Genomic DNA, 12,721 nt, shown 5'->3' with positions numbered 1-12,721 from the left:
CTGTCTCCAGACTCCTCTTTGGGGACCACCATGAAGGCAAAGCATGGGGGGCTTCAGGGGGAAGCAGGAGGTGGCCTGGTCTCTGGCCTTGTGAGTATTGTTACCTCTCCTTGTAGGAATGGGAGGAACATTCATTTCTGGGACTGTTGACTTAAGTGTGAAAATTCCCCAGAAGGGGTGAAAACATTGGGGTTATCATTATTTTAAGTGTGAGAGAATGAATGGGTGGATGCTGGGAGCACTATGGCAAACCACAAGGAGCTGTGGCTCCTTGCAGCCCCCTCATGGGATGCTAATAGGGGGGAGAGCTCCACTGTCCCATTTGAAAGAGAAGGGCAGTAACCAGTTGCTGTTAAATGTGGCAATAATGCCTCATGCTGTGGCCGACAGATAAAAGGCAGAGGCCGCCTGAACTGTAAAGACGTTTCATTTCCCTGGTAATGAGGGAGACCCACTGTGGCAATGAAACAGAGGAGAGAGAGGCTGCAAGATGCTAATTTCTGTTCCTGCTGCCACTGCTTCTTTGATCTGAAGTAAATGCCTGTTTTAAATTGCAAACGGATGCAAGTCAGATATCATCCAGCCAGTGGCTTACAGGCTTAATGAAGTGGGATGAAGCTTCTGCCTGGTGATGTTAGGAAAAGCAGGCAATTCAGGGAGGAATTACTGAAGGTCTAAAGAGACAAGGAAGAAGGATGGGGAGATTGCAGTGTAACTCTCACCACCATCAGTGTGGCACAAAGTCCCCTGTTTTCTATTTTTGGGAAGCTGTGCCTAGGCTAAGCCCCTAGAGAAAGCTATGAACGTACTGCCCCACTGTTACACAATCTATGTTTTAAGGCATGCTTCCTATGCAGGTAATGCAAGGTCATCCTGCTCTTTGGGCTCAGAGTGTGAACATCAACTTGGTGCATTCCCCAGGTGAGGCAAAAGTGCAGGAGGCTAAGTAGCTCATTTTGTGCTATCATTTGGGCATTTAATTGGTCTTGAGCAAGACAAAATTTATTACATGACTGACAAGGCTGTTCTGGGGCAGACCCAGAGGCTTCTGGGAATGGGGCCATTGAGCCAGTGATCTGGGAGCCTGATAGCTCATGACGGACAGCCACATCTTCTCAAGACTAAAGATCTGACCTGTTTTGAAGAATGAATGCCTAACAGGATATTTATTACATTCCTCACTAACACGAGGCCTAGTACCAGGCCAGCGTTTGTTGTGTATCTTGTGTGGATATTCAGAAGCTTGGATGGCTCTGCAAGCTGCTGTGCTACACCAGCCAGATGTGGGAGGGCTGAGAGACCTGCAGGCAGCTGAGAAGATTGGCCTCTGCACCAAGCAAGGCAGAAATGGTCTGGCTGTTGGAAAGGGCAGTTGTGGCTCATAAACTTATTAGATTCTTTGAAGGAGTCAGTGTGTGTCTGGGTGAGAAAAATCAGATGAATGTAGTCTGTGTGGAGCCAAAACAGTCTCCACAATGTCCACCATCAAAGGGTCTTATGGAAACCAAGTAACAGTGGGACAAAGCTGGCAGGGCTTTGCATGGATAAACTATTTGTTAAAAATACTTTACAAAGAAGATAAGTAGTTCTGACAGAAAAGGGAAGTCCTGTGCTGCTCAGTGAACACACAAATGGTCTGGAAAAGAGGATGACTACTCAGCAAAGAAAGATAATATTAAGTTAGTCGAGGCATTAGGACCAAGGGCTGGCTCTGACAAAATACACAGGGGTGTTATGAGACTGACTGATTGGGTAACAAAAGAGCAGATGACATTGTCATCTCTCGGTGACTGTAAAGTGAGACATCGTTAAAAACATCAGTCCCAGCTTCACATATAAAATGATGGGCTCTGAGCTGACCATTATTGCTCAGGGGGAAGTGAGATGTGAGAATTGCCAGGTGTATGTAACATCTGCATGATGTTCAAAGCAGCCAAGATAGCAAACAAGAAGCTGTGGGTTATCAGGAAATGCAGATCAAAATAGAGGGCATCATTCTGCTATGGGACACAGAAGCTCGCTGGTAGAAGCCTCAAAACAAAATGAATGAAAAGGAGCAGGGTTCTCACACCACATGAAGTTAAGCTGGAAAGCAACTTGTTATGGGATGTTGTGCTATAATTTTGGTTTTTCCAGGAGGAAACAATAAAGGAGGGAACCTACTGAGCATTACTAACCATGAAGTAGACATCCTACTAGTACTTGAGCTAGTAATTGGTGGAGTTTGGGGAAGTATCATATATGATTGCTCTGGTTCTGTTTTTAAGCCTGTGCTTTTGGCCATTGATTAGGCAAGGTGAGGAGGTAGATAGTCTGGCCATGTAGACTACTTCTTTTATTCATGTTTACTTTGTAAATAAAAAAAAAAAAAAAACCCGGCAAACCACATACTCACTCAAATTTTCACATTTTCTCTTCCTTTATACCCCCTAACAAGGTGCTTTCTGCACACACACCTCCCCCTGAAATGCTTCTAAAAGCATTAGAATCCTCTTTTTCAGTAGAGTAAATCATGTTAATCTATAGGCTACTAAGCAAGAAGAAATTTTTAGATTATCCTTCCCTTTTCTACAGCATCTTCCATTCAAGGACTTCACACCATCACAGTAGTGTAGTTCAGAATTTTCTCTGCTTAAGAAATAATGGAACTTAGACACAGCGGTCTGTGATGAAACAGGCAAAGAAATCAGAGATCTGTTTTTTTAGAATCTCTCTAGAGAAGGAGACAGGAGGAAAGACTGACTCTGAAAGTGAGAATCAAAGGGGAAAATCTCTCTGCTGGACCCAAAGTTTCCATAGAAACAGATTTTTCTGAAAATGAGTTGCTGCAGTATGAAATGAAGATTGTGAATCTAATTCTGCAAAATATTTAATTGTGTTCTTTGCTTATCCCTATTCAGCTCAGGATGGAAGCATGTGATTTCCATGGAGGCTTATGTGCTTTATTTGATGGAGGTAGAAATAAGGATAAGCTGTGTTGAACAGGGATCTGGCCTTTCCTGTGCTTCCTCGCCACTGACAAACTTGCAATGCATTTTTTAATGTTCTGCTGCTAAAAGTACGGACCCCAGTGCTTCAATCTGGGATTTCAGAACCAAGTTCCAGCAGACTCTTCCAGCTAATGCGGAGTGGAATCAGCAGTGTTTACATTGCTGGGTGCTTTACTGTTTCCTTAATTAACTCTTTTTCTATTTACATGAAGATTTAAATTTGCATGGGGTATTTATTCTGTAAATGAATGCCACGGTGATTATCAGATAATTAACTCAAGAACTGATGGCATAAGAAGTTGAGATTTTCTTCCTAATCTATCTTTTGTGCACCTTTGTTTGTGACCCATAGACATTTTAAAGATAGGATAGTTTCTTAATATCTTGCATGCTAATTGCTTTTATTGTGACTGTGTGCTGGTAAATGATTGTTTTTAGTCTAAGTTACTCTTCTTCACACAGACTTTCCATGTTCTTATTCCCTCTTTACTTCACATTGGCTTTCAGCTTTTTTATTTGGGGAGGTGTTTATTTGTAGACCTCCTCAAGCATTTCCCAGCAGCACTATGGAGACCCCACAGATGTTGAAGAACAAATAATCCTCGTGGAAATTGTGTTTAGTTTTCTTGTTGCCTCCCCTGAGCCCCTGGGCCTGTCCCAGGCAAAATAAACTTAAGGCACGTGGAAAATCCTTCTTATTGTAATGTTCAACATGGAAGCTATTGACTTGCTGTTGAGTCCATACGAACAGTCTCCCCATCTTGCACACACTGGGATGGTGACCGTCACTGATGTGAAACTGGTACTGAAGCTCAGCAGAGGGGCAGCAGAAGCCAAAACTGTCCCCTAGCACTGCTGGGCTTTGGCTGTCCCTTACAGCCGGAAACTATTCTTTACCAAACTTTTCTCTGACAGGCACATGGAAGACACATCTCCCTGAGACTCAGCGCTCCTGAGCGCTTGCCTCACTTTGCATCCTTCTCTCCTCCCTGCTTTGGGACAGACTTTGTTTTATCAGTGTCTGCCATGCTGTTACCATCAAAAGCACACACTAGCAATTGCAGCAATTATGTCTCTCCTTTGGTGGTGTTTTTCCAAGTCTGAGCTTTTCAAGGTGTGAAGAAAGGATGCTGTCAAAGGATATCGTATTCCTCCAGTAAGACCAAAAGGGGAACTGCAGGTGCCTGATGAACAGTCTTTCTACTCAGATGCTTTCAAACCCCGCAGAAGGCCCATGACCTCCTCAGTGTATGAAGTGTTGAACAGATTTGAATAGGAAGAGCAATTTTTGTCACCCTTTTGCTGCCTCCTCTGATCCCACAGGCCCAGCAGTGATGACCACCCAGCACAAGGGATAACCCTGGCCATTCCCCAGCTGGTCTTCACCCAGGTCCCCCTGGGGAGGCATTCCAGGCCCATGGAACAAGCCATGGTGCTGTACACACCTTCCTGCATCCTGCAGGAAGGAGCCAGGTGGGTACATCCCCACTGCCAGCCCCCTAGCCAGGCACACTTCCCTTCTGAGCTTGCAAAGCCTGCTGTTTGCATGTCAAACTGAAGTCATGAGAATCATAGAATAGTTGGGGTTGGAAAGGACCTCAAGATCATCTAGTTCCAACCCCCCTGCCATGGGCAGGGACACCTCACACTAAACCATACCACTTGTGGCTTCATCCAACCTGGCCTTGAACACTGCCAGGGATGGAGCATTCACAACCTCCCTGGGGAACCCATTCCAGTGTCTCACCACCCTAACAGGAAAGAATTTCCTCCTTATAGCCAATCTAAACTTCCCCTGTTTAAGTTTTAACCCATTACCCCTTGTCCTGTCACTACAGTCCCTGATGAAGAGTCCCTGCCCAGCATCCCTATTAGGCTCCCTTCAGATACTGGAAGGCTGCTATGAGGTCTCCACACAGCCTTCTCTTCTCCAGGCTGAACAGCCCCAACTTCCTCAGCCTGTCTTCATAAATAATCTATTTTTAATTCAGTGTGAGATCTCTTGTCTATTTTTTATCATAATTGGTTCTGTTTTCTGCTAATGATCTGAAATTTAGCATCTATTCCTGCCTCAGAGTGTTACTTTGATAACAGGTGTTAAGGAAGATTAAGACTGCTGTTAGCAGAGGCAGCTGCAGGACATATGGGTGCTACAAACCTGTTAGTGATAGACAGAAAGTTGTTTTGAGGCACTAGGACAGATTGTCTGGGAATCCTGGCTTAGTAGCAATGAAAGGCGGATGAGGTCAGTAGTGCTGGGAGAATCCTGTTAGAGAAGGAAGAGAGCAGACTGGACCTGAGTGATCACAGGATGCCTGGTATTGAATATGCAGTTTCTCTACAAAATTGAATTCACTTTTGGCAAAGAAATGGGATTCATGTTTCTCTACCTATTGCACTTGCTTCATTAGCAGGCTTGTAAGGCACTCTGAACTTTCCAGCATTTAGTAATGGATTAGGACTGAAAACTTGTTCTAAACCATCAAGGCAGTTGGTTCAGGGTTTGAGTCAGACCATTCAACCTCCATCTCATTTGCAGATGCCATTGAGTGGGATGAATGATCTAGAACAGCATCCCCAGGTCTGGTCCCTGTTGATGTGATGGAGATTAGAAGCTCCAGAGCAGAAGCATTCCTTGCTTGAGCTATAGGGAGCTACATATGAATTTGGACAGGGCAGCATGGGTAATAGAGATATGTACACACATGTATGGTGAAGCTTTGGGTAACCACCAGCGCCATCTCTTCAGTGCTGGGAGCTGCCCTGTAGCTGGGATCTATGTTTCCATGCTGTGTCTGTTTCGCAGCACTCTCTATAAAGCACTTCCTTGGCACTTTGTGGCCAGCCAGTGGGTGGTGTGTTGCCTGTTCCTCTGCAATACATAATTAGGCATGATTTGTTCAGGACAGGGTTAAGACTGGTGATCTGTATACTGCTGTGGGTGTAAGAGTTGCATGATCTCATGGTGGAGGGTGACTGCTATGCAGCGCAATGAAGCATATTGGGATAAATGACAGAGGAGTCGGGATCCACCAGCTGGATGGGTTTGTGGGAATGACATCCAACAGCCTTCAGATACATTCCTAAATACAGTTTCTCCCACTCCCTTCACCCTTCTGATTAGGTGTGGCAAAGTGGCAGGCTTGTCTCTCATTTTATTCTCTTCTTTTTCAGGAGGAAATGGGAAGACCTGCAAAGGAATAAATCCTTCTGTGGAAGAAAAGAAGCAACAATGGGTCTGCAAGCAGAGACAATGCTTCACTGTCAAGGGCAGCACATGCTGTCTGGAAATGGTACAGTCATGGATCACCCAGGGAGGGAGCCCTGGCAAGGATGGCCGGAGGCAGTGTCACTGGGTAGTAGGGAAATGCACTGAGGGAGCGTTGCACAGTGGCCAGGAGGTGCAAAGACCTGGAGGGAGGCTGGGATCTGGAGACAGGGCAGGTCTCATAGAAGCACAGAACAGCCCAGGCTGGAAGGAACCTCAAAAGATCATCTGGTCCAGCCTTCATGGGGGAAACACCTAGGTGAGATTATTTGGCACCCTGTCCCATCACATCTTGAAAACCTCCAGCGACAGGGATTCCATCACATCCCTGGGAAGGTTGTGCCAGTGACTGGTTGTTCTCACTGTAAAAAAATAATTATTTCTTATATACTGGTAAAATCTCTCCTGGTACAACTTGTAACCATTGCCCCTTGTCCCCTCCATGTGGCTCCTTGTGAAGAGAGAGCTTGTGTCTAATCTGTAGCCACCCTTTAGGTACTGGAAAACTGATGAGGTTTCCCCCCCAGCTTTCTACAAGGAGAAAAGACTTAACTCCTTCAGTCTTTCCTCACAGGAGAAGTTCTTTAGCCTTTTGATCATTTTTATGGCCTTCCTTTGGACCCACTTCAGTCTGTTTGTGTCTTTTTTTGAATTGTGGGGCCCAGAACTGGACGCAGTATGCTAGATATGACCTGACAAGTACTCAGAGTTATATCACATCTATCTCTGTGCCCTGGGTTTACCAGGAGCCGTTTTGCTCCTTCTTAGTAACTGGTGCAAGCTCTGTGTTTTGACTTCCAGCCTGGGCAGAGAGCTGATAACACCGATTGTTTTTAATTGTTGTTAAGTAATGCTTATTCTGGTCAAGGACTTTCTGAGCCTCATGCTCTGCCGGGGACGAGGGGAGGCCGGGAGGAAGCAGAGACAGGACACCTGACCCAAACTAGCCAAAGAGGTATTCCATACCACAGCACGTCATGCCCAGGGAGGTAACTGGGAGTTACCTGGAAGGGCACACTCTCTCTCTCTTCAGGGGGGTCAAACTCATTCGGCGGTGGTATCGTATTCTCTTGTTATTTTCTCTTATCAATATTACCGTTGGTGGTAGTAGCAGTGGTTTGTGTTATACCTTAGTTGCTGGGTTGTTCTTATCTCAACCCGTGGGAGTTACATTCTCTCGATTCTCCTCCCCATCCCTCCAGGAGCGGGGAGGGTCGGGGGGGGAGGCGGTGAGTAGACAAGCTGTGTGGATCGGTTTAAACCACGACACTCTGCTAGTAGTGTCCCTGTGGATGCAGCCCAGGATCTGATTTGCTGTAGTGGTCCACTGCTACTCATGTTCAGCTTGTCCATCAGGACCCCCTGGTCCTAGGCTCCCTTCATGCAACCAGAGTCAGGAGAGCCCTATGGGACAGACAGTGTGCCCGAAGGGTCTGTGTTTCCAAAGGGGATGCTGCTCAGTTTGGCTGGCTGTCATGCTGTAGTGCCTTGCTATCCCCCAGTGAGAGGAGAGACAGCCAGCAGACATGGGTGACAGGGGATGTTTGCATGCTGAGCGTGAACAAAGTAATGGCAATGTTGGTCAGGAAGTCTTTGATGCAACAGGAACCCCAAGGTGCTGTGACACGTGGCTCCCCCACTGCTGCAGGGAAGCAGCATCTCCTTTCCTGTGGGAAGTGCTAAGGCCTGGAGCTGGGGCAGACCAACAGCATCTGTGCTGTGGCTTCTGCCATGCAGATCTGCTGCTTGCCATGGCAGGCGCTGGGTGTACACATCTTCCAGGCAAGGCTCCATCCAGCTGGCACAGGCATTTGGAAAGTATTTTCCTGATGCTTATGTGGAAACTGCTTATGTCTGTTTCTGTAAAATGCCATTTTTATTTTCAAAATCCCCATCTTCTACATCTCTGAGTTGCAGAGCTGACCCTCAGCAACCTGAGTCTCCATATGGAGCCATCACTCCCATCTGCCTGGCTGTTTCTCAGCTTTTCATGTGTCATGGGAGCAAGCTAAACAAGAGCTTTCCTGTTTCACTTGCTTCAACTCGGCTGTCTATCAGCCACAGCAAAACTTCAAGTGTCTTGTCAACTCTGTGCTACTCTTGGTAACAACTCTGAGCCTCTGTGAAAATTTAGCAGCTGCATGAGCTGCAGACTCAGCAAAATGAGCAATATCTGGCAGTAGATGAATCTGGTCAGCAAGACAAGCTGGAAAATGAGAAGGGCCATGTAGAGCTATGGTGACATTGGTATGTCTCATAGCATCCATCAGGTTGTGGTTGATTGGGAACCCATCCTTCTGCACACAGAAGGGAAAGCAGAGACCATTGTGGATGCATATCATATGGTGGAAGCAATGCTTGGAGTCTTCAGCTAGCTTTTTGTGGAGTTCAACCTGCCCCATCCTCCCCACAAAGAAGTATTAAAGTGGGCAAGGAGGAGTGCCAGATTTTCAGCTGAAGCCCATGAACTGTTATCAGCTCTGTTGGCTGTTGAATCCTGCCTTTTCCTTTGAAATCTGACTGTGGGTTAGGAAGAGCCTCTCTTTTTGAATCCTGTTCAGGAAGAATTGAAGAAGAGTGGCTTAGAGACCTGTGACTGGCCCCAGAGCCATGACCCACAGAGCAGTAAGGAGTCATTTGAGTAAGCAAAGGGTAGTTAGGTACAGCTAACCGCTTCCGTGCAGAGCCAATGGCTGCCACCACCACTCACAGCATGACCCACAGCCACTGCTGACAGACAGCTCAGCTCTGTGATCGTTTTCCCACCCCAGTTACCAGGCCACATGTCACACCTCTCTTCATCACCTCTTTACAGAGGTCTGGTGGCTTGCGGGTCTTCATTAGCCCTCCCTGCACATCCTAGAATCATAGAATGGTTCAAGTTGGATCTTAAGATCATCCAGTTCTAACCCCCTGCCGTGGGCAGGGGCACCTCACCCTACACCCTGTTGCCCAAGGCTCTGTCCAACCTGGCCTTGAACACTGCCAGGGATGGGGCATTCACCACTTCTTTGGCCAACCCGCTCCAGTGCCTCAGCACCCTTACAGTAAAGAACTTCCTCCTTATATCCAGTCTAAACTTCCCCTGTTTCAGTTTGAACCCGTTAACCCTTATCGTATCGCTACAGTCCCTAATGAAGAGTCCCTCACCAGCATCCCTATAGGCCCCCTTCAGATACTGGAAGGCTGCTATGAGGTCTCCACGTAGCCTTCTCTTCTCCAGGCTGAACAGCCCCAACTTTCTCAGCCTGTCTTTATACAGGAGGTGCTCCCGCCCCTGATCATCCTCGTGGCCTCCTCTGCACTTGTTCCAGCAGGTCCATGTCCTAATCTGGCCCTTGATGATGGGGGGGACCTATGAGGGATCCTTTGTGCTGGGATGGTGGCAGGGACACATTGCTCACCCCTCTTCAACTCCTTTCAGTGTGGTGTAGGAGAGCGAGAGGCCCTTGTTATTTGCTGTGTGGCCACTGATCACATTGCATGGCTACTCCCAGTGTCTTGGATGGAGTGAGGCGTGTGCAGCAATTTGTCAGGATGGGATATGTGTGATTCCTGACTTGCAGCCAGGAAGGATGCCACAGTGTTTTGGTTGACCTCAGTCAGGACAGAGATTTTCACTTAAATATCTCATGTTAGATCTGAATAATGTTGCTATGATGAAGATGTCAAGATGGAGAGACTCCAGTCCCCCACTTAGAGTGAACTTACAGTGGATAATTATCTTCTCAGCTAAGAGCACATGGCTTTTTGTTTGTGATAGGGCTTGTCTGGCTCTAACTTTCAGTCACTGACTTGTCTTTTACTTTTCTCCACTGAATTATTAAAGACTCTTGTGAAGGTATTTGCTTAAAGCATTTCATAAATGTTTTTGGACAACCCAGACTAAGCTCATCATGCCCTTCAGTGGACAGCATTTTTTCCAGTCTTAGAAGATCAAAATGGGTTTAAGCATGCAGAAGCCTGGAGGTGTAAAAGCATTGATTACCCAAGTAACCCACACCAAGAGGTTTGCTTAAATATTTGACTATTGAATCACCTGTACTTAAAAGAGAGCAATTAAGGAAACTAAAGGTGTTCTTAAAGGGCTAAATAATTCCTTCACATCAGTTTCCTACTACAAAGGTGGCTCTTGAAGTGCATATGCAGACTTGGCTCTTTTCTGGACCCAGATGAAATAGTATCAGAGACTGAGAGAGGAAGAGCTGAAATAACCAGACTGTATAAGTATCAGTAAACTGCCAGGTCACAGTGGTGTTCAGCCAGGAGGTCTGGGGGAACATGAGGATTAAAGGGCTGCATCTCTAAAAGAAATAATTCTCATCTTATTGCAGAAACCCTCTCCACTCCCCAAAAAACCCCAAACCAGTAAAATAAAAAAACAACAAAAAAAAAAACCACAAAAACCACCCCACCAAACCACAAAAAACCACACCAAACCCCCCCCCCCCAAAACCTCACACACACACACACACAGAGAAACCCACCAAAACCCAAACAAACCAAAAGAACCAACCAAAACAAAAAATACCAACCAACCAACCAACCAAAAAAAAAAAAACCAAACCCACCCAAAGCAGGAGAAAAGCAGTGTTTGATACGGATGGAGAATATTGTACTCTCATTTGTAACCCTTCTTGGGATGATGTGAAGAATTACAGGCCTGTTATGCATGCAAATGAATACAATACCTAGTAAATTAGGAGAATTGGCTGTGAAGCTTACACGATAAGACTGCTTGCAGAGATTCTGTGAAAGGAAACCACATTTCCTGAATTCTTGCAAGTCTTTGACCAAACCAGTGAGTTAGCTGAGAAAGAACTGTCTGACATCATTCATTTGGCTTTTTCAACAGGCTTTTTGCAGGGCATGTTCAAGAGGTGGCTGCAGACATCCAGCTAACAGTGGAAGAAGTGGCTTATCACCATGGCTCCAATGCCAGCTCAGAGGTGGTGTGCAGTATGAGGTGCAAACACAGCACCTTGATCGGCCATGGCATGGTAATCTCTGGGGACAGGGGAAAACATGCCAAAACTGCAGTGAAGCTTAGGTCACTTAGGAGAAGTGAGTGGAAGACCTGAAGGGGGAAGCAATGGTTTCACTTGAAGGGTAGGAGGAAAAAGGGTTGACAGGAAGAGGTACTGAGGGGTAAAAGTTGTCACCTCCTCAGCATTGCATGTTTGTATCCCTGATACTGAAGATCTGGGTGTGTAGGACACCAGCAGGCTGGCAGCAGAGACAAAGCTACTCTGCTGGGCAGTTTCTGGGGTCTGTTAGAGCAGTCACAGGAGAAAATGGAAAGAAATACACAATAGGCGATGATCTGAAAAAGCAGTATGTAGGGAGACGACCCCTTCTTGGTAACATCCAAGTCAATAACCTCCAGGCAGGAGACTGGGTTCTTGCTGAGCCACTGAAGCATATCTGATCAATAACTTCAATTCCCGACTGGCACATTAGCAGAGTCAATTATCAGCTCTGCTCTCTGCTTCCTTGATTATTATTTCAGAATGTAGCAGCTGTTTCACAAGCGTTATGGCCCATCACAGTCTGAAGGGACTGAGTTAAATGCAGATTATTGACTGATGAGGCCATGTATGTACTGTGAAAATATATAGTCATGTTCGCCCATAAATCCCTGGTGAGAGTGCTTTATAAAGAAATTCCTCTTATGGTGGCAGTACTCTGGGTCACTGTCAAGGCCCTGAACAATGTTTATTCCACCCGATTCCTGCAATGTCCCCTGGTGTTGTTTCTCTTGGCATTGCATCTTCACATGAATAAGTGGTTCTCCCTTCCTCAGGCTGCTCATGAGGACCCTTGGGCTTCACCAGGGATCCTTGGGTTGATTCTGTAAATGGGCGAGGCAAACTGTATTTAATGTTTCTGTTCTGGCCCTGGGTTTTCTGCTGCTCCTATGCTTTTTCCTCAGTTTTGGCTGAGGTTGTGGGCTTATGGTCTGAAGCAGCCTAAATTCTGTCAAGCTCAAGCAGGCTGAATCGTGAGCTGTTTGAACACCAGGTTCACTCTCTTCTGCCAGTCTGATATACTGCTGGCTGTCAGCCACGTGCTTCATGGAGGCAGGCTGAAGTGCCTGGGTCGTTTTTCTTCACAAATCCCCTCAGCTTCAGAATTCAAACCTATTTCAAAGGAAGGGATGCATGTCATTACTGTTACGAATTGTGAATGCTGTGCATCTGTACTGAAAATCCCTTTGTAAGATGCTGGTAGCTAGGCCAACAGTGATGAGGTGCTCATCAGCTTGTTAGCTTGGTGGTGCCCATTGTCTGAAACCTTAGAGGAGCTCATCCCAGGCAGGTTATTTTGCAAGCATAGCACACACTGACAGCTTGTGTATAAATACGTGTGTCCCTCCTCTGCTCTGGCAGCTAGGCATTAGAGATCACTGGTTTTGATCACTGCCCCCAGTCGGAGAGACCTGGTGTTTTAGCCCAAGCAGTGA

This window comes from Lathamus discolor, chromosome 4 (assembly GCF_037157495.1).
Source record: "Lathamus discolor isolate bLatDis1 chromosome 4, bLatDis1.hap1, whole genome shotgun sequence".
NCBI lineage: Eukaryota > Metazoa > Chordata > Aves > Psittaciformes > Psittacidae > Lathamus > Lathamus discolor.
Note: the sequence above shows the minus strand (reverse complement) of the source record.